The 23,031-nt window shown below is 41.1% G+C and overlaps 1 protein-coding gene and 2 long non-coding RNA genes across 3 annotated transcripts in view; 1 reads left to right on the top strand and 2 right to left on the bottom strand.

The window, feature by feature from the left end:
• The window catches only part of LOC144697566 (uncharacterized), a 52,646-nt gene extending 35,931 nt beyond the window's left edge, over positions 1 to 16,715 (top strand). Inside the window, exons 3-4 of the long non-coding RNA XR_013580389.1 lie at positions 12,097 to 12,198; positions 16,590 to 16,715. This is a non-coding gene — a long non-coding RNA (uncharacterized LOC144697566). The remainder of the gene's footprint in view (positions 1 to 12,096; positions 12,199 to 16,589) is intronic.
• The window catches only part of LOC144698497 (uncharacterized), a 757,701-nt gene that overhangs the window by 115,582 nt on the left and 619,088 nt on the right, over positions 1 to 23,031 (bottom strand). The gene's annotated exons all lie outside the window — the stretch shown is intronic.
• Positions 12,491 to 19,226, bottom strand: LOC144697572 (uncharacterized). The gene is made up of 2 exons (XR_013580395.1): positions 19,098 to 19,226; positions 12,491 to 12,628 (listed from the first exon to the last, which is right to left on the bottom strand). It is a non-coding gene; the product is annotated as an uncharacterized LOC144697572 (long non-coding RNA).

Genomic DNA, 23,031 nt, shown 5'->3' with positions numbered 1-23,031 from the left:
GATGTACATTTTCTGCGATGCTTGTAAACGGTTTGAGAAAATGGAATAGAGAGCCGTACACCTCAGTTTGATGACAATGCTAATTTAAGCAGCACAGCAAAGAGTAGAAAGTCGCAAACGGTCTTCCTAAAATGAAATCAATGGGGGATTGGGGTAGGCTCTGCACAATGATAGGTAAAGTTCCCTGTGGAAACGTGAGGTCATCTAGTCTGAAATTAAGAAAGATAGACGATTGTTATTTTCTAACAATGAGACGATTAAAACTATAGATCATCTCGAATAATTCGCCTTCCAACTACGGAAATCCTTAAAGTTAGTGGGAAAGAAATACAAATAATTAAAGAAGCAAATGGACAGTTGGCTTTAGCCCCGGGTGTGGGGTAGGTGGAATGCAAAGCGGTAGATGTATTGTCTCAGTTGTACAAAGCTCTTGTTACTGTGTTCAGTTCTGGGAAGCCCACATCAGGAAGTGCGTGCAGGGATGGAACAGAGATTCACCAGAACAACACTGGTCATAAAATGATTCAAATTATGCCAGAATGATCTTCACATTCGGCTTGTGTTGCCTTGCAGATTACAGGGTGATCTAATTGAGTTGCTTAAATAATTACTTGATATGGCTGTTAATATAGTAATAATTCAAAAGCAAAAATCTACCATACACAAACAACGTGGAAAAGACCTTAAAAGTAGAGTTAGGTATTTCAGGGACAAATCGAGGGAACACTTCTTTACACATTGGCTGGACGCAATCTAAGACTCTCCCCCCAGCCCAAATGGAAATAAATATGTTGAGGTTGGATGCCAATTTAAATGCTTACAATTGCGTGTGACAGACCTTTGTTAGTTAGGCATATTAATAAACATGAAGGCAAGGTGTGCTTAATTGGCTAAAGCACAGATCAGCCACAATCTGAATGAATGGCGGAGGAGGGTGAGCACCCAGCTGTCAAACTTCCCTTTGTCTTCTTCTTGACAGAATCTTTCCTCTTCGGTTTAATCCTAACCTTAACTCTTGTCATTTGCTAAAATTGAATCCCACATCTATAGTTTATTTTTCTATGATTGTGGATTTTTGTGCCCACCGACCTTAGTCTTGCATCATTTGCTTATTGATTTAAAGCTAACATTTTCTCCTTTCCTTCCGTACTCAATTCCCTTCTCACCTGTTAACAATGTTCCTGTTTGGTAATCTTCCATAGTCAATGTTTGTTTTCATCTCTCCAACGGCCACATCAGCTCGTATCCTTCCATAGTCACTGTTTTCCTCGTCTCTCCACAGTGATCCATTTCCCATCATTTCATAGGTTACACTTTCCTAATCATTTCACAGAGATTTTCCTTACATCGTTGTGAGTTAGTGCTTTCCTCAACCCGCACTGTATTCCACCACCCAGCAATCATAATAAATGATTTTCTCATCTCTTCGCATTGATCCATCTCTCATCAATCTGCAACCAATACTTTCTTCATCTCTTTACAGTGATCCAAGTTTATTGCAAACCCTTTCTCTCAGAGAAAACTGCTCGTGACTTCAGAAACCTCATGCTCAATGCTTCACGGGATTTGCCATTACATCAGCAACTCTTTCGGATCATTAGCCTAAAGCTCCAGAATCTAGAAACAATGCATCTTTTTTTTCATTATTGACATATTCTTCACCTTAATGTGGCAATAATATTACTATGCTTTAAGTCTTCTCCTCAATTTTCATATTAGGGATGTTTATAAAATATATCGATGGAAATTACTAATGAAACTCAACCTGATGCTGTGGGAATGGTTGAAATTATGCAAATATTGAAATGTTTAGTTCTTCATCTGTATCTTTGCTATATCTCGGGAAGAAACTCAACTGCTGAGTAAATTTACACACTTTCCCAGTACTATTGTGAGCCCTCTTTACCTTAAGGACTGTCAAGTACGAACTGTATATCATACTTAGAATGAACAAAGTGGCGAAAGCGACTACTGTTGATGCAGTGCCTACATCCTCGTCGAAGTTCTCTAATCTGTCTTCCTCTACCAATGGGTCTTCCAGAGCTTTCATTACTTGAGGAAGTTCTGGATTAAATAAACGGAGTGTGTTATAAATAAGATTAGGTTGAATATAGACCATATTTCACACAAAGGCGGCAGCTGGCAGGGGTATGCTGCATTGGAAGGCAAAGTAATGGAACATGAAAAGGACAGTCTCCACTTGCCTGAATGAGTGCAGCTCCACTGCACTCAGGAAGCTGAAGACTATCCAGGCAAAGCACCCCACTTAATTAGCATCACATCCACGAACATGTACCCCCTACAGCACGGTAGCAGCTGTGTGCACCATCTACTAAATGCACTGCAGGAATGCAACAAGGCTCCTTCGACAGCACCTTCCAAGCACATAAGCTGCGGGTGTACCTACACCACATGGACTACAGAGGTTCCAGAAAGCCGCTCAACAGCTGAAGGGCAATTAGGAATGGGCAATAACTGCTGCCCCAGCCAGCGAAACCCACTTCCCGTGAATGAAAATTAAATGCCAGGGCATCCACTGTCTCTTTTAGGCACCCACGTTATAAGCCATCAGGCCCTGGGAACTTGTCGGACTTCCGCTTTTTTTTCTTCAGTAATTTTTCTGTTGATATGAATTACCTTAATTTATTCACTCTTATAAGCACTTATGTTAACCAATATTTCTGGTGAGCATCTTGTGATTTACATAGTGAAGCTGCACACAACCTATCTGTTCAGTATCTCTGTCATTTCATCATTCCCCGTAACTATTTCCCCTGACAAATGTAAGTGCTTACTGCAGCTACTTTCATTTTTTATAACTTGTGAAAGTTTTTACAATCTGTTTTTATGCTTCTGTCAAATTTGCTCTGAAATTGAATGCTTTCCCTCCTTTTTAACAACTTTCGGCTGATCCCTTCATGCTTTGTAATACAATCTCAATCCTCAGCCTTGCTCCTACTCTTTGCAACATTATAAGTTTTTCTTTTTAATCTGATACTATCTTAACTTCCTGAGTAATACTCGGATGTGATTTTCCTTGCTGGGTTTTTGGTTTGTCAACAGAATGAATTTTGTCGAAAAATCTGAATTGTTCCTTGAAATGGTTCCCACTGTTTATTTACTACCATAGCTGTAATTCTATTTCCCCAACCACACTTACTCAGCCCTCTCCTCATTCCTAAAGAATTGGTTTTGTTTAAATTGAATGTTACTGTTTGGTAGAATATGTCACTCTCATGCTGAACGTGGAAGTTAAATGCAATACGATCACGAGCTCCCAGCGGATCTTTAACATTGAGATTACTTGTTAACTTTGTCTCATTTTCCGCAAAGCATTGTTCCAAGAAATACTGATCTTCTTGTCGACCCTTGTCACTTTCTTATGCCCTGTTTTATGAGGATTAACGTTCCTCAGTTTTATTAAATTGCCTTTGTGATACGTTCCAATAATTTCTTGTTTAATGCTCTGTGCAACTGTTAGGTTCCCCTAGTGGATGTCTAAGCTACTCCCACCAGCGTTTACTGACTCTCTTTGTCCAAAATATTCACCTAACCAGATTCCACTGCATGATCTTCTGATCCAAGGCCCTTGCTCACTAAGGTCCTTATGCCATCATTTACTATCAGTCCCCCTTGGCAAGTCAGTCTGCATTTTAGAAATATTGCGTAGCCTGGAATATTTATTCCACAACCTTGGTCACCGAGCAGCTATGTTTCTGTATTGAAGGATAGCTGTTAATCATTAATCTAGATTTGTGACAATAGTTCATCGACTTATCGTATTGTGGGTGTTTTTTTGCATTCTGATAAGGATAATTTAACTTCATGTTGGCTACTATTGCCTGAATGTTATTTTTTCACTTTCTGATGTAGGATTACTGTTCAACTCTTTGCACTTTCCTGATCCGCTCTGCTGGTTTTTAGTTTGTCCCATTGCCTTGAGTTTTATCTTCATATTTCTATATCTCCCTTCACACTGACCCTGCTCCCACCCTACATTTGACGATCTACCAGAAACCCTAGTCATACAGTTCACCATGACACTGCCCCCAGCCCTGTTTCAGCACAGCCTGTGCCAATTGAACAATCCTGTCTTTAAGGGGTGCTTGTGCCGCTACCCCATGAATTGAGACCCCTTATTCACACACCACTCTTTGAGCCAGGAGATGAATTATGTATTCTGTTTGAACCTATGCTAATATCATGTCGGTCAGATTGGCTTTGATGTTCTGCATTTTAATTTCGATTATAACTGCTCCCTTAGAAGAATTTGGTTCCTAATTCTACCACAGTAACTGAATCTCCCCCTTTCCCCACCCCCCATTCCCACCACTTCACCTTTGCCCGAAGCTGCGAGGCGGTATCCTTCAAGCTGGAAACGAGCAGTTATACCAGCATAAGGACAAGGAGCGGGAGAAGGTTATTCGGCCTCTTGAAATTGCTCCGCCAATCAATAAGACCATGACTGATCTGATAGTATCCCCAAAACTGCATCCCGCCTACCCGAGATTGCGTAACACCCCCGTGCTTACCAATAATCTATCCACCACTTCCTTTGAAATATTCAAATACTCTGCTTCTAACGCCTTTTCCAGAAGAGAGTACTAAAGATGCATGACCCTCTGGGAGAAATTAATGATCGCGTCATCTCCATTTGAAATGGGCGACTCCTTATTTCTAAACAGTTAACTTGAGTTATAGATTCTCCTGCAAGAGGACACATCAAATCCACATCCACACTGTCAAGACCCCTCAGGACCTTCTATGTTTCAGCCAAGTTACCCCTTACTCTTCTAAACTTCAACGGATACAAGCCTAGCCTTTCCAAGATATCCTCATTAGACAATCCGCCCATTCCACGTATTAGCCTGGTAAGCCTTCTCTGAACTGCTTCCATAACATTTACATCCTTCCTCAAAAAAACGTGATGAGCACAGTGTACAATAGTCCTGGTGTGGTGTCACTAGTGTCCTGTATAACTGAAGCATAACCTCCCCACTTATGTGATCAATTCCCTCCCAATTAATGATAACATTCTATTAGTTTTTCTAATTACTTGATGTGCTGCATACTAGCCTTTTGTGATTCATGCACTAAGGCACCCAGATCACTCTGCACCATAAAGTTCCACAGTCTCTCAACATTTAGATAATGTGCTTCTCTTTTATTCTTTCTGAAAAAATGGACAATTTCACATTTTCCCACATTATGTTACATTTGTCAGATTTTTTCCCGCTCGCATAACCTAATTGTATTTTTGTAGCCTCCTTATGTCCTCTTCACAACTGAGTTTCTGACCTATCTTTTCAGCATCAGAAAATTTGCAAACATTCCCACCCATAACTTCATCAAAATCATTAATATAAATTGTATACAGTTGAACTCCCAGCACTGACCCCTGTGGCACAACATTCGTTACATCCTGCCAAGCTGAAAAGGCCCATTTATGCCTCCTCTCTGCTTCCCGTTAGCCAGTCAATCTTCTAGCCATGCGAATATGTTATGCCTTATACCATGAGAGCTTTTAATTTACGCAATAACACCTGAACTGGCACTTTATCAAATGCCTTCTGCAAATCTAAATACAGTATATTCACGAGTTCCCCAACATCGACAGCACATGTTACTCCCTCAAATACTAAGCACAACGTTCGGTTCTTCAAGCCGCAGCTGCAAGTAACAGCGTCTACACCCTGACTGCACTTTGCTCTGGCATTACGACATTTCTTTCCACTACCCCACTCCGCTGCCCCTTACCACCCCCACACCCATTGAATGCTATCCTGCACGCTGGTGCCATTCTCAGTTTGTTCAACAAACTGCAGTCTTTCTGCTCATTCAAATCGCTCCCAAGCACTTCGGTCTCTTGGGCAAATTCAAAGGCTCAAAACTCCCCATCATTATCCACAGAATCCTGATCCCTGCCTATCTCACAGTCATAACCCTCTGTCTCTGGTAATTGAAAGACTCTAACTTTCTACCTGACCGAAAGGGTTGAGAATGCCTCCTAGAACACAATGCCCGGATAGTGATCCCCCTCCCAGATGCTACACAAAGTCTGGGACTCTGGCTTGTTGTGGAATTCCTTTAAGGAGCGTATCTAAAACCATGAGAGAGATTTTGATGTATATGCTCAATTAATCATCACGCTGAAGATATGAGCAGCTCGAGAGACAGGACCTGTCCACGGACTTGCAGAGATTGGTGCATCTGGTTTCACCCCTTGAAATAAAGAGCCCACATAATTGTGTTTCCAATCTTCTTGTTTGAGGTATCTGTGTACCGCAGAAACCACAACATTGCTCAACAGATCATAGGCGAAGTCACTTGCCACAGATTTAGTTTTTTGGGATTGCAATCATTCCACAAATTCTGACGTTTTTGAGTTACGGCACGTCAGCATCGCTGTCATGTCTGAATAAAGTTATTTAATTAAAAAATCAATAAGATACTAATTGATACAGCTAAACTAATAGCGAGTTATTCCTCATAGCTTTTTGGCAAAAAAAAACCCTGCAAGCAACTGAAGGCCCCAGAATGGTACAAAAAGGGCACCTCCTTCTCCCACTGCACCGATTTCCCACTAACACAAAATTCCTAAATTGGCATTTGTTCCTCGTCGCAGGCAAGCCTTGTCATCTCACTTTGTCATCTCACTCTGTATACTTCTCTCGAGAGAGCAGATGGTTCAAACCAAGATGCAACTGCTAAGACAGATTTCTGATATAGTAAATAACATCTATTCAGGTAGCAACTTTCAGCGCTGACTGATAACTGAAAGAAACATAGGCGTTTCTGTTAACTAGGCTTCTTAACTAGCATGCCTAGGTTTCATATTAGAGAGTGACTACTAATCTAAATTCTATCTTGCAAAACACTTACCAGAGAGATTCCTGTTGTATGGCACCTACCACTGTGCTATTTGGGATTGATTTCCAACACATCTTGCAATTTTAAACTGGGCATTCATGAGGCAATGTGGACCATCAGCAGCAGTGGAATTCTATTCAACCGCAATCTATAACCTCGAGGCCCGGCAAATAGCCCACTGCACCACTACCATCAAATCAGTGGATCCACTCTGGTTGAATGAAGAGTGGAGGAGGGCATGGCTTGGGCAGAATCAGGCAGGCCAAAAATTGAGGTGTCAACATGGCGAAGTGAGAACACAAGCTACTTGATTGCCTAAGAACAGAAACAGCATGCGAGCGAGAGAGGTAAGTGATCCCGCAACCAACGTATCATTTTGAAGGTCTGCAGTCCTGCCACATCCAGTCATAAAAGGGCTTTGATAAGTCAACAACTAACAAGACAATGAGAATCCATAAATATCCTCATCACCAATAGTGGGCGAGCCCAGAACATCAGTGCAAAAGACAAAGCCGAATCATTTGCAACAACCTTCAGCCAGAAATGCCCAGTGGATGGTTGACCTCGCCCTGCACTTGAGGTCAGCTGCATCAGAAGAGCCAGTCTTCAGCCAATTCGATTCACCCCACTTCATGAGGAAACTGCTGAAGGTGCTCGAAACTGCAAAGATTTGGTGCCCTGACAACATTCCAGCAATTGTGCTGAAGTCTTGTCCTCCGCAATTAGCTGTACCCCTAGCCATCCTGTTCCAGTGTATTTGCAACAGTGGCATATACCCTGCAAAGTAGAACGTTGCCCAATTTTAGCATGTGCACAAAAAGAAGGAACAAATCCAACACGGCCAATTACACCGCCAACAGTTTACTCTTGGTTATCAACGAGGTGATGTGAGGTGTTTTCAACAGTGTCATATAGACGTACTTAATAAACAGCTATCTGCTAACTGACGCTCAGTTTGGGTTGCATCATCGCTACTCAGCTTTGAACACAATTACATTCATGATCCAAATATGAACCAGAATTGAACTCAAGAGGTGAGGTGAGAATGACTGTTGTTGGCATCAAGGCATCATTTGACCGAGTGTGGCATCAAGGAGGCCTAAAATAACTCGAGTCAATGGGAAACTGGTGAGAGTCAAGCTTAGCACAAAAGAAGATCATTGTGACTTTTGAAGGTCAATCATCTTAGTCCCAGGATATTCCTGCTGGAGTTCCTTGGGGTAGTGTTCTCGGCTCAAAAATCTTCCGCTGCTTCATCAATGACCTTCCTTCCATCATAAGGTCAGAAGTGGTGATGTTAGCTGATGATTGTACAAGGTTCAACACGAATATCCGCACGACAGACATTGAAGCAGCTCCTGACCTTGGGCAGCAAGAACAGGACAATATCTAGACTTGGGCTGATATATTGAAACGAACATTCGTTTGATACCATTATTAGGCAATGGTCATCTCCAATATGAGAGAATCTAATCATTTCTGTCTGACAATCAATGACATTACTATCACCGAATCCTCCCAATATCAACATTGTGGGTATTACTATTGGACAGAAACTGAACTGTGCCATCCAGATGAATAATTTGGCGAAAAGAGCAGTTCACATGCTAGGAACTCTGAAGTGAGAAACTCACCTCATTACCCCCCACGAACTGTCCTCGATCTACAAGGCACAAGTCAGGAGTGTGATGGAATATTGTCCACTTGCCCAGATGTTTGCAGTTCCAACAGCACTCAGGAAACTCGGCAACACCCAGGAAATGGTACCACATCCATGGCACCTTATCCACCGCCTTAAACATTTACTCCCTCCATCGGCGACAGGTAGTGACAGCAGTATGTACCACACAAAATGAACTTCAGCAACTCACCAAGCCTCCATCGACAGCCCGATCCAAACCCGTGACCTCTGCCAACTTGAAGGACAAAGGCTGTAGATGAAATGGAACATCACCGACTGCAAGTTCCCCTCCAAACCAAACGCCACCCTGACTTGGAAATATGTCGGCGTTCCATCAATGCTGCTGGTCCATAGCCCTCTAACTGCCTTCCTGACAAAACGTTTTTACACATAAACCACGTGGGCCGCAGCATTTCATTAAGGCGGCGCATCACCACCTTTCAATTGTAATTAGGGATGGTCAATAATAACAGGCGTAACCAGAGGTGCAAACTTGCCATGAATGAACCAATAATTTCCAGGTGCTCCAAGTTCAGGACTAAGCTCTCGTTCCCTGTTGCATAGCGGCCTATTCATCTCAAGCCTTGTTCCCGCAGAACACAGTTAATTTAACTAACTATATTGAATCATAAACGTCACTTCAGTAAATTGATGATTGTTAATTCAACAAACTAATTATCAGAACATAGCTGCTAAGAGTGAATACACAATACCTAACAATATATGTGGACTGTGTTTAAATATCTGATATGCTGCTGAATAATTAGACCTAATAAATGGTCTGGATTATTTCCCAGGTTCTCTTCATCCACCCAAGCCTATGTTGCTCTAGTCAATTAAATAGCCGCAATAATAAATGGGGGTTAAAAAGCTTATTGTTCAATTGAATTGCATCTCTCGTTATTTCCATTTTGATGTTTTATAATTAATGATATTTAAGGGTGAGTTTCATTAACGTAATCATTGGAGCAAACGTAAACTTGAACAAAGTGTATAAGCAAAACAAACATTAGAAATAAAGGCGGGACACAGTTTTTTTTTTAAAAAAAACGGTGAGCTTCAGCATCACACAGCTTAATTTATTATATTCTAAACATTTGCGTGTACAGAGTATAAAATAGTGACTAAATAATAACACTGAAGCAACATTTAAAACAAAGATGAATATTAAATGTATTGTTGAGAACATGCAATCTCCACATGACTACCAATGGGCATAAGTTCCCAATGTTTCTAACATTTCATTTAGACAAATCACAGCAAATTTTGCCATTACAGATAAAGGCAACAAAAGATCTTGAGGCAATGCAGAACAATGAAGTTTAGGTGCACATCAGCCATGATCTAACTGAATGTAAAAAAACCCTATCTGTGTATATTATAATTGTCACTCAATTTACGTCTTAATTGTTGAGAACATCATATATTTGTGTTTGTATCTGAAATTGTATAATGGGGAGAATTCCCCTTCTAGATTTGGGCAGGGTAGTTTTTTGGAAAGGGCTGGGGAATTGCAAGCATTATGCCCTTGTTCAAGAAAGGTTGTAAGAGTAAGCCCAGTAATTACAGACCAGTCAGCTTAACTTCAGCTGTGGGCAAGATTCTAGAAAAAAAATTATTACGGATAGAATTAGCAGTCACATGCAAACATAATGGTTGATAAGTAAGAGCCAGCATGGATTTTGCGGGGGGAAATCGTGCTTAACGAACTTGCTGGAGTTATTTAAAGAGGCAACATAAAAGGTCAATGAAGGTAATGCTGTTGAAGTGGTGTACATGGACTTTCAAAAGGCATTCGATACAGTGCCAAACAACAGACATGTGAGAAAAGTTATTGCTCATGGAATAAAAGGAACAGTAACAACATCGACGCAAAATTATCTGAAAAAAATAGGAGGCAGAGACTAATGGTCAATGGATATTTTACTGGCTGGAGGGAGGTTTGCAGTGGAGTTCTCCAGGGGTCGGCATTGGGACCCTTGCTTGTCCTGATATATGTTAATGATCTAGATCTTGGTTTGAAGGGGAGAATTTGAACGCTTGCGGATGATACTCAGCTTGGGAGTGTTGTAGACAGCGAGGAGGACAGTGAATAACTCCAAGAGGACATCGCCAAGTTGATGGACTGGGGAGGTAGGTGGCAGATTAAGTTCAATGCGAAGAAGTGTGAAGTGTTGTATTTTATAGGATAAACATGTACAGACAGCCTAAAATAAGGGATAAAATTGTAAAGAGGGTGCAGGAGCAGAAAGACCTGGAGTGTATATGTGCATTGTGTCAATTGAATGTGGCAGGAAAGGTGGATAAAGCAGATAATAAAGCAGATCGTATACTGGGCTTTGTTAATTGGGGCATAATGTTCAAGAGCACAGGGGTTCGCTGATTTTATGTACGACACTCGCTAGGCCTCAGCTGGAGTATTGTGTATAGTTCTGGCTGCAACATTATAGGAAGGATGTAAACACAATGGGGTGAGTGCAGAAGAGGTTTACCAGAATGTTTCCACGGATGAGAATCTTCAGCTATGTGGAAAGATTGAAGAGGTTGAGACTGTTCTCCTTGGAGAGATGAAGGCTAAGAGGGGATTTGATAGAGATGATCGATATCACGAGGAACCTCAATAGATTAGATAAGCAGAATTTGTTGCCAGTCGTTAAAAGATAAAGAATGAGAGGACACCGACTTAAAATGATTTACAAACGAAGCAAATGCGACGTGAGAGAAAACGCTTTCACACAATAGTGGTTCAGGTCTGGAAGACGCTGCCTGGCGGTATGGAGGAGGCAGGTTCAATGGAGGTTCAAGAGGGCATTGGATATTTGTTTGAATAGAAACAATGTGCAGGGGTACGGGGAAAAGGCAGGGCAATGACACTAGGGCGTTATGCACATTTGGGAAGCAGATGCAGGCACGATGGGCCGAATAGCCTCCTTCTGTGCCATTATGATTTTGTGATTCTGTGATATGGGTTCTCCCTTCTTGTGCCCTTATCGGGTTCTCTTCAAACATGTTAAAAATTTGGCCAGAAATAGATCTTCAGAGGAATTGATTTGGAGGCATCAGGGATTTCAGAGCAACAAGCCTCCAGAGTAATTCACAAGCATGTGTCGAAACAAGGGCTTTGTTTTTAAACATATGTTTCAGGAATCTGTGTAGCTAACAAGCAGTCAGGCCAGCCTTTAGTTTCCATTGGGTCTCTACAAGGATGTAAGCCCGTGCGACTGTGCCAGAAATCAATGTCTATGTTACTCGCATGATGCTGGTAAGCGAAGATGCAATGCTGTGCTCCTCTGGAGGCTGTATGTGAGATACGCACAAAACTTTTTGAAAATTTGCTCAGTTACGTAGCACTAATTAAATAATTTCCACATTCAGCTATGGTCTATTAACAGTTCTGGAACAAATGCCAGTAGAGAAAGTCTTTCCTTAACAAAATGGGATTATCAATATAAGCGATGAACAGATGAATGCTTACTATTGCCGCAGATCTTGTTTCCACGATGTATTTTTGGTATTATTGACATGTGTGTTTTCATTTCCTATAGGGAATGCCTGGACCTTCTGTAACAGCTGGCAAGCCTTAAATCTTCCTAGGACAAGGGCAGGTTCGACAAGCATGGTGGGTTGTCTGCGAGCTCACGGACGTGGTAAGAGCGTTTTTCTTGTTAATTTTCCAATTCAAATTGTCATGAAATAATTAACAAATGTCTGAGACAAGAAACAAACCTACTATTTCAAAAGTTGTACGAACACATAACAGCATTCAATGTTTTCTTCTCAATTTATTTGAATTGATTCTGTGGGATTTGCCGAACATAATGGGTTGTTGTAATGATGCATAATTCTATTTAGCGCTCTTGCTTAACAAAGAAAGCGGTAATTTATGAGCTAATAGAAGTATATTAAGCAGTGTTGCCATGGATTGGCTGAGACTATGCAGCAACCACAAGGTGAAGTGGTGCAATGGAGCAGCTGCTAACGCTGATAGAGTGAGACAATCCGGCCCCAAGAGATCTTCGCCAACAAGCTTTGAATATAAAGCTGAAGTTCCCTCTGGTCAAGCAGCTGCTATTTCACCTGCAGTGAAAAAAAGTATAGCATTAAAACCCAGTGAGTAACGCAATGAAAAAGATGATGTGCAATTCATCTGAAAAGTCCAGTGTATACTATGGATAGCTATCGTGAAAGATAAGGAGCTTTCTGGGCTTCGGTAATTACCCCCCACAATCAACATTCAGAACCCTAAGTGCAGATAATCTCACTTGTCGTGTGTCTTCTCGATCTTATAAATGAAAAGTGAATTATTTGTTACCTGATTTTAAATACCCAACAATAATTATACAATTTTCAGAAACAAATTGAACGATACTTGTGAATCATTGCTTTACCCCTAGCACACCTAACGTACTCCATCTGCAGTTCCTATGATCTGAACATTGCATTCCAAATGAGATTTGTACAATGGACTTTTTTTTAAAAAAAATGCTGCTTACTCAATATGTTTGGAGCAGAAAAAGGCCATCGCATTCGTATTTTCATCACCCACTAGCTTTCAATGGAATATTGACCTGGACAACAATTTTTTTTATTCGTGTGTATCTGTTCAGAACTTTCCCATTTCAACATTATTACCGTTGGCGATCCCTACACGCAAAAAGCCGGTCCTCACATGATTTTTATGGGCACATAAATTGTCATTCATTTACCCGCAAGTTAAATTAAACTGCTTTCTATTGTAATGCCATGTTCTGTTCAAAGTCTAATGCACACTCGGTTAGTATTGTCAGTGATCGTATATGTGCTCTCCTCTGTTCCTTCAAATTCCAGTGAATTGTTTCGCAGTACGATCTCACAAGGTGAATAAGTGTATGCATTTTCCATTTTAATATCATGGATCATGACGTAACATTTAGAAAATACGTTGATGTTACATGGACAATATTGTAGCTAAATGGTTAAACCTACTGCAGTTTTGGGAGGAGAGAAGTGCAGTTGGTTGAAGTATAGATTGCGATCGACAGCATTGTCAGAGAGGATGGGCATGCTGAAAAAATCATTGTTTTTATTTTTTGTTTGTACTCACTACCGAATAAGCGAATGTTCACAATCTACATTCCAAATGTGCAGTAAAGGAATTTATAACGCCATGGGGGAAATAAGGACTGAGAAAATGACTTTGGAATGTGAACTGAATAATATACTTGCTCTAATTATCCTTTGCTTTGTACATGTGAAAGCAGTACTTGCTCCCGATCCTCCCTGTGCAATGCCACAGATTTTTCTAGTGTTTGTGTGTATGTGTGTGTGTGTGTGTGTGTGTGTGTGTGTGCATGAGAGAAATATTATTACGTACATACAGATATAAACAGATAGATGACAGGCTGGGAGATGGTTAGTCGGAAAGAGAGATGGAAAACTAGAGAGATGAGTGAAACATATCAAGTGTGAGAGAGAAAAAAAGAAAAAATGTTCACACTTGAAGGTGTAAGTTTTCAGATTTTGATGTTTAGTAACTTGTTTAATTTCAGACATGCCTGTTGTCTCCAACTATGTATCAATGTGTTGCTCTCCTACTGGATTATACGGAGGGGTCTAAAACCAAGTGCAATCTGTGGAATAAGTCTTTATTCAAAATGACAGTTAAATAAGTAGACAGTTGGAAAATTATTGTATATAAGAGAGAGAAATATTAATAAAAAGGAAGAATCGCATTTATGTGGCGCTATTACCACCTCAGAACGTCCAGCGCGCTTTCTGACCAGTGAAATCTTCTTGAGCTGTAATCAGTTTTGTAATGCATGGAACGTGGCAGTCGATTTCCACACAGCAATCTACCAGAAAGCTCAATGTGATAATGACCAGATAATCTCCTTTTCATGATGTTGATTGAGTGATAGGGGTTTACCAGAGCATGGGGGAGAAATTCTCTGCCCTTCTTTGAAATAATGTCATAGGATCGTTTGCTTCCGTCTGAGGAAGCAAACGGGACTTCGGTTTACGGTCCCACGGTAGAGGACATCAAAGTTTCTCTGATCAAAATTCATAAATAAACATCATGTTTCCAACATGAATAAAATAATAAAAATGAGTAAGGTGCAAAGGAACTCAAACAACTCGTGTATATTAATCTAGGAGCAGCTGGAGTTACTGCGGGCCTGAGAATCTCCTGAAGTGCATTAATCCCAGCAGGTTGTCATCCTGCCGATCCAGTGTTCAGGAGGTTAGTAAGTGGCTGGCCATCCGATAGCATAAGGATATGCTCACAGTGCAGGAATCCTCCAGGATTGTTACATATTCAAATCGGGTTTTGAGTACAGCTGTGTAGTAATCATCCACGGCACTATGGGCCAGATTGAAACACTTTGGTGAATCACAAAGTGAAGGATTGCAATTCCTTAGGGAAGTCGATAGTCCGGGGAAATGGCCGCCGCTTCTGCCACCACCAACATGAGGTTCGCTTTACCTCAATTGTGCCAAAGTCAGTAACATCACTGAGTGGACGAAGAAGATTTTGAGAAGGGAAGGAAAACGACTAAACGTCACGGCCCATGTTCAACCAATGATATAGGTAGGGAAAGGATTGAGGTACGACCGAAATAGTTTCAGCACCTAGAGCACAACCTGCATGTTGGCAATCTCTCGATTATTCCCAGTGCTACAGGACAGTTAGTGCAAGAGCAGCAACATAAACCAGGTTAATGCACGAGTGGCGAAACTGTTCAGAAGATGCTTCAAATTACGGGGCCAGTGGTGCCATTTGAGGGCTTGCTGGGACCTGACAAGGTGGACGCCTTGCACACAAAGAGGACTGGAAACAATGCTGTCGCAGGAATATTAACCAAATCGTGGCGGAGGCTTTAAATGAGTATGGCAGAGAAGGCGCACCCCCAACCCAGCAGATGAAGAACTGGAGGGCAGAGAAAAGTTGCAGAGAGCTTAAAGAAACAAACTGGATTTGATTGAAGAACAGCTCCGAGTTAGAAGGGTTAATTCAGGGAGAATTGAAAAACAATCAAGATCCCATTGTGTCCATGTGTGTTAATTCCCGGTAAATGTTAATTAACATCATTGGGTTGCAGGCACGCGAGGCCACATAGCATCATATTGTAACCGCAATAACGGAGACCTAGGTGACATGAGGGAAGACATCGCAATTTTGAAATCATGTCGACAATGTTTTGAGGAAAGATGAGCAAGGCAAAAAAAGGAGGGAGGGTGGCACATTTATCAAATATATTTTTTAAGCACGAGAAAGTGTTGGTCTACTTGAGAGTTCAAACACGGAATTCGTTTCAGTAGAACTGATGAATAGCAGAAAACCTAATAAGTGCTAGGTTTATACTATGGACCACAACATCGTGGGGAGGAAATGGAGGAGCAAAACTACAGGAACATCACAGAAATTCAGCATAGTGGCGATAGGGGGCAACATTTCTTATACGTGGCTGAAAGAAACAGTATCAAACAAATATACATGGAGGAACTCCTGCAATGTGGATAAGATAGTTCTCATGGTCACTGTGTTTTACACCCCCAGCAAGGAAGGAAACAGTGGCGGATCTAGCTCTAAGGAATTAAGTGAAGCATGTAGCAGGCGGAGATATTATGGGAAGCTAATGATAATATCATTATGTTTAAAGTACATATGGATTCTAAAAGGACTAATCATATGTGAAAATATTCAACGGAGGTGGCGTTAATTTCGGTGAATGGAAAGGTGATGTGCTCCAGATGGATTGAAATGAAAGAATGTAAGCAAAACACTAAATGAACAAGAGGAGGCTCTCTGAGTGGTAATAGTTTGGTTACACAGAACACACAAAGGTAGAGCTAAGAGCTTAAATAAAAGTGGCAAAGAGCATTTGACAATAGACTATCCGGTAACAGAGAGGTGAGTCTAAACCACTGTTCTAAACATGTAAAGAGAAAACGTGTAGCCAAAGTAAGGATCAGTCGAATAGAAAGCGAAAGTTAACTCTGTTCTGGAGGCAGAGGGAGCGGCTTAGGGGCTAAGTTAATACTTTCCATATGTCTTGAGGGAAGAAGATAACGCTGCAAATGTCACAGTCAGGAGGTGGCACTGGAAAGAACAAACCGAGAGGAGAAACACAGATGCAAGGGAAGAAGTTAATGTTCTGCCAGTGCGCAAAGTGAACAATTCACCCAGCTGAATGGGACGCATCCGAAACGGATTAATGAAGTACAGATTACAATTACAGATAGTCTGGACACAACGTTCTACTTCTGCTTTGATATGGTTTAAATCACAGGGGAATGGAAGCTTATCAATGACACACCCTGTCCAAAAAAAAAAGGATAACATTATGCCATTGACCTACACGCCAGCTCCCCTCGCCCCAGAGGTGGGGAATATTCCAGGAACCATAGATCAGTATTGCCTCCAGTTCTGAGCTCTACCCTTCAGGCTTTAAAGGCTTAGCGACAGCAGCAATGAGAATTACTGGAATGGCACCAGAAATAAAACATTCAGTTATGTGGAGGCACTGGAAAACCTGGGACATCGGAATAGAAACGATTATGAGTAGATTTTAGTAAATAATGGAAACAGCTTCCAGTGTTAGAATTGTCGAATAAATGTCTCTGGAAGGGGGGCCTCGGAATCGGGATGTAAATTTTCTGCGATGCTTGTAAACGGTTTGAGAAGACGGAATAGAGAGCCGTACACCTAAGTTTGATGACAATGATAACTTAAGCAGCACAGCAAAGAGTAGAAAGTCGCAAACGGTCTTCTACAATTAAATCAATGGGGGATTGGGGTAGGCTCTGCACAATGATAGGTAAAGTTCCCTCTGGGAACGTGAGGTCATCTAGTCTGCATTTAAGAAAGATAGACGATTGTTATTTTCTAACAATGAGACGATTGAAACTATAGAACATCTCGTATAATTAGCTTTCCAACTACGGAAATCCTTATAGTTAGTGGGAAAGGAATACAAATAGTTAAAGAAGCAAATGGATAGTTGGTTTTAACCCTGGGCGTGGGGTAGGTGGAATACAAAGGGGTAGATGTCTTGTCTCCGTTGTACTAAGCTCTCGTTACTATGTTCAGTTCTGGGAAGCCCATATCAGGAAGTGCGTGCAGGGATGGAACAGAGATTCACGGGAACGACATCGGTCATACAACGATTAAAAATATGCCCGCATGATCTTCACAATCGGCTTGTGTTGCTTTGAAGATTACAGGGTGATCTAATTGAGCAGCTTAAATAATTACTTGACATGGCTGTTAATATAGAAATAATTTAAAAACAAAAAATCTACCGTACGACAACAATGCGGAAAAAACCTTAAAAGTAGAGTTAGGTATTTCAGGGACGATTCGAGGGAACACTTCTTTACGCATTGGCTGGACGCAATCTAAGACTCTCCCCTCTGCCCAAATGAAAATAAGAATGTTGAGGTTGGATGCCAATTTAAATGCTTACAGCTGCATTTGACAGACCTTTGTTAGTTAGGCATATTAATAAACATAAAGGCAAGGTGTGCTTAATTGGCTAAAGCACAGATCAGCCACAATCTGAATGAAAGGCGGAGGAGGGTGAGCACCCAGCTGTCAAACTTCCCTTTGTATTCTTCTTGACAGAATCTTTCCACTTCGGTTTAATTCTAACCTTAACTGTAGTCATTTGCTAAAATTGAATCCCACATCTATAGTTTATTTTTCTATGATTGTGGATTTTTGTGCCCACCGACCTTCGTTTTGTATCATTTGCTTATCGATTTAAAAGCGAACATTTTCTCCATTCCTTCCGTAGTCAATTCCCTTCTCACCTGTTAACAATGTTCCTGTTTGGTAATATTCCATAGTCAATGTTTGTTTTCATCTCTCCAACGGCCAAATCACCTCCTATCCTTCCATAGTCACTGTTTTCCTCGTTTCTCCACAGTGATCCATTTCCCATCATTTCATAGGTTACACTTACCTAATCATTTCACAGTGATTAACCTCACATACTTGTGAGCTAGTGCTTTCCTCAACCCGCACTGTATTCCACCTCCCAGCAATCATAATAAATTATTTTCTCATCTATTCACATTGATCCTTCTCCCATCAATCTGCAATCAATACTTTCTTCATCTCTTTACAGTGATCCAGGTTTACATGCAAACCCTTTCTCTCAGAGAAAATTTCTCGTGACTTCAGAAACCTCATGCTCAATGCTTCACGGGATTTTCCATCACATCACCAACTGTGTCTAATCATTAAAGATCACTAAAGATCCAGAATCTAGAAACAATGCATCTTTTTATGTTTATTGACATATTCTCCTCCTTAACGTGGCAATAATATTACTATGCATTAAGTCTTCTCCTCAATCTTCGTATTAGGGAGGCTTATAAAATATGTCGCTTAATTAGATGGAAATTACTAATGAAACTAAACCTGACGCTGTGGGAAAGGTTGAAATTATGCAAATATTGAAATGTTTAGTTCTTCATCTGTATCTTTGCTATATCTCGGGAAGAAACTCAATTGCTGAATAAACTTACACATTTTCCCGATACTATTGTGAGCCATCATTACCTTAAGGAATGTCACGTACGAGCTGTATATCATACTTAGAATGAACAAAGTGACGAAAGCGACAACTGTTGATGCAGTGCCTACATCCTCATCGAAATTTTCTAATCCGTCTTCCTCCACCAAATCGTCCAGACCTTCCATTATTTGGGGACGTTCTAGAATAAATTAACGGAGTGTGTTATAAATGAGATCAGGTTGAATATAGACTAGATATAACAAAAATGCGGCAGCTGGCAGGGGTATGCAGCATTGGAAGTCAAAGTAACTGAACATGAAAAGACCATAAGTCGATTCAAGTAACTTTCCGAAAACATGAGGATGCAGGTTGGGTGCTGACAATCGTGGTCATACAGGGCCCCTAGGACAGAGGAGTTATTTTAAATGATAATGTGTGCATCATTTGCACTTTTCCACGAAAAATGATCAATCAGATGTGATTGAAGTATATTTTTACTCTTTTAGCAGCCGATAACATCAAAATAATCAAAAATATATTTAGAAGGCGAACTCGGCCCCTATCTGAAGGGTGGACTCAGGCTCGAATCACTTGCAGTTCACAGGCTAAACTAACCTAAGAGATCATCAGGAAAATTGGGGCGGAGTCAAATTTCAGCTCAAGATTGAGCTGTGCCTGATCGGCGCAGTTTATGTTCGCCTCTCAGGAGTTATTGACATTTTACAGCAAAGGTCACTCGTCGGTACAAACAAATGATTCCACAGCATTTAAACCGGTTAACGTGCATATATGTTGACAGTATAATCTGAACAGCGGCGTTAGTCTTTATCCAATGTCATCAGATTGTGTTGTTATCGATGACGTCAGCATTGCCGTATCGTCATCTTTGCTACGACTATCGCGATATATTATGGTTACAATTCTCTGTTTACTCCGTTACAAAGGTCCTGTGAATTCTCTAATACATTGTATCGTATATTTCCCTATGGCAGTTACAGCATTATGTCATAGTAACGCCACAGGGATGGTTACCCTGTGGGGTAGAACTGTGAGCGCCTGGATTAAAAAGGACGTTAACAATTCCCTCAATCCCCTGAATGTGTCACTACTATCAATTCTCTAATTCTGCAAGCTGTGCCATGGTGCTTGTCCTGGCCGATATTTCGATTTGTATTGAGTGCAGGTGGCTTAAGTGAATGCAGAAGCATCGAAATTTTGAGTACCTGCACCACAACAGAATAAACATTGTCATATTGTATTAAATTCACCGTTCTCATCAAATGCTAGCTTCCCCTCTATAGGAGTTGAATGAACTGACAGGCCTCGTTTTCTAGACAGCTAATCAAGACCTTCCAATTTTACAATTCGAAAGCGAGTGCCGATCTTACAATACCTACTCTATCTTGAATTATACCAGGCCATGTGCCCTTCATATATATGAGCTGATGATGCATTGTAGGATCAGGCGATCTACAGAAACATCTGTACTAGAGTAAGGCCAGCTGTTTAAGTTGTTTAACCGGACTCGAGTCAACGCAACTGAATAGTATCGAGATAATTCAAAGGCTGACATTGTGCAAGACACGGATATAAGTTCTGTTCACTAACCTATTGCACTTGAACGTGTGCCAAGTAGGGGATATTAATTGTAATATACACAGCTTCACCAAACACTCTGCGGGTAGATGGGCCGAATGGCCTCATTCTTTTCCTGGATAACTGCCACTCTATGAGCTTTCAACATAGATAGCAGCCAGACCCTATAGAAGACTGCTTCCTTCACTCAGCGAGATGTTTTCCAGCATGGAGAGATTCCATAACACATAAAAGAGCAGCTCTAACTACTGGTGGTTCAGAAACTCAGCAACATTTGCTTAACTCTGGTTCAGTCAGTCATGTCAGGTACATCAAGACAGTCACCTGGACATATATTCTCTGACTTGACGATGCATACATTTTTCCATGACATGGCTGATATTTCAGAGCAACAATGGATGAAGTATTGTACTCCTGCTATGTTTCTCACCTAGCAAACCAAGTATAACAGAAAGTTATGCCAGAATGCACTGTCCAGATGGTGAACTGTGCAATTATCCCTGGTTGACATGTTTTTATTTTGCCCATTGAAACTTTAATGGGTCTTTTTCAGATTGTGAGGATGTTTGTGGGCTGCCTGATAAGGCGACCTACCAACAAACTCTCCGATCTGCACCTTTAATTTTAGTGTGTTTTTCAACAGGGCGCAATGAGTAGCGGCCTGATGCACGTAAGCAAGGGGTAAGAAAAAACAGCGCAACTATTGATGACAAGAACGCGACCAGTTGATTTACTGCAGACTGAGATTCTCTTTGAAAAATCAGTTCTTGGTGCCTCTGCTTTGCATTGGACGTACGGACAGATTCTATGTTAAATTATGTGAGTTGAGCAAGGTTGATGATGGTGGCAACAAAGTCATACCCTGCTTCGTAGATCACCTTTCACTGATTCAGGATTTCCCAAATACTTCACAGGTAAATAATAATACTTTTTCAATAATTTAAATTCTTTAGTGTTTGAGTCCGCACCAAGTTAAACTAAAAAAACACCCCTAAAGAAAACAAAAGAAGCAAATAGGAAGCCAGTATAAACAATGCTGCTTCTGGACATAATAGAGATAACAGACTCTGGAAGATATCACTGCTCATGCAATTCTCCTTGGAGTCTTCAACATGCGCCTGAACTGTCGGATCGGGTCAAAAATAAGTCTCTCAAATGGAACACAGCAGCACTGAGACTTCAGCACCCATCAGACTGTTCGACTGCATTATGAGCCTCGATCAAGTGCCAGAATTGTGGAAAGATTAACCCATAACCTTCTGATTCAGAAGCCAGGGAAAGGTTAATGATATCCGCTGTGATTAAAAATAAATATACGGGGATAATTTCAAAGTCAATGCTTATCTCCGAATGCGATCTTTGGAAATTATACATATCGATCGTTCATTGCACAACAACATCAAGTTGCCGTTTTGCAGCACGATAAACGTGGGGAAAAGCCTCGAGGTGCTTAAGAGGAGCAAAATCAGACAGCACCTGATGCCAAGTCAAGTAAGATCCAATCAGGTCAAGTAACCAAATCTTTGTGAAATAACGTTGCTTTAATGCGCTTCTTGAAGTAGCAGAGCTAGGTTAAAGTAGCGCACAGGTTTAGTGATGCATTTGCAGAGCTTAGTGTTTGGGCAGCTGACGTCCCATATTCTATAAGTGATATGCGGAGCTTGTGGCATAACGTTGATGTCAGTGAGCAAGCAATAGTGGAAATCACCTTAGTAATGGTGACCACGAAATTACCACCGACTGCTGTAAACCAGATGTGCTTCACTAATGCGCCTGACGGAAGGAAATCTGAAACCCTTACATGGTCCGGCCTACATGTGACTCAAGGACTACACCAGTTCCGTTGACATTAAACTGCCCTCCAGCATAGCTTAGAAAACATCAGCTCATGGGCAATTCGGCAACAAGTGCTGGCCTTGCCAGCGACATCCCATGAAATAATTAAGACGAAAGAAAGAAAATTGAGCATGCACACGAGATCTGAATTGGAGGCACGTGGAGATCCGGGAGGGCAGGCTGACTGGGGCAATAGCCAGCATAAAGTTTTCTGCTTGGTCGGTAACATGTTAAACGTTTTAAACATTTTTCTCTTCACTCCCGACGCACAGTGGCAACAGTGTGACCCATCTACAAGAAACCCTCCAGCTACTCCCTAACGCTACTTTGACAGCACTTTCCAAACGCGGAACCACTACAATCTAGAAAGAAAAGAACAATAGATGCATGGGAACACCACCATCTGAGAACGCTCCTCCAAGTTGCACACCATCTTTACTTGCCACTAAATCACCATTCCATCATTATATCTGGGTCAAAATCCTGTAATCCCTTACAGTATTGTGCGCGTCATACGCCACGTGGATTGCAACGGTTCAAGAGAAA

The sequence above is a fragment of the Cetorhinus maximus genome, chromosome 23, assembly GCF_964194155.1.
Source record: "Cetorhinus maximus chromosome 23, sCetMax3.hap1.1, whole genome shotgun sequence".
Taxonomy (NCBI): Eukaryota; Metazoa; Chordata; class Chondrichthyes; order Lamniformes; family Cetorhinidae; genus Cetorhinus; species Cetorhinus maximus.
This window is presented reverse-complemented; position numbering and strand designations above follow the sequence as displayed.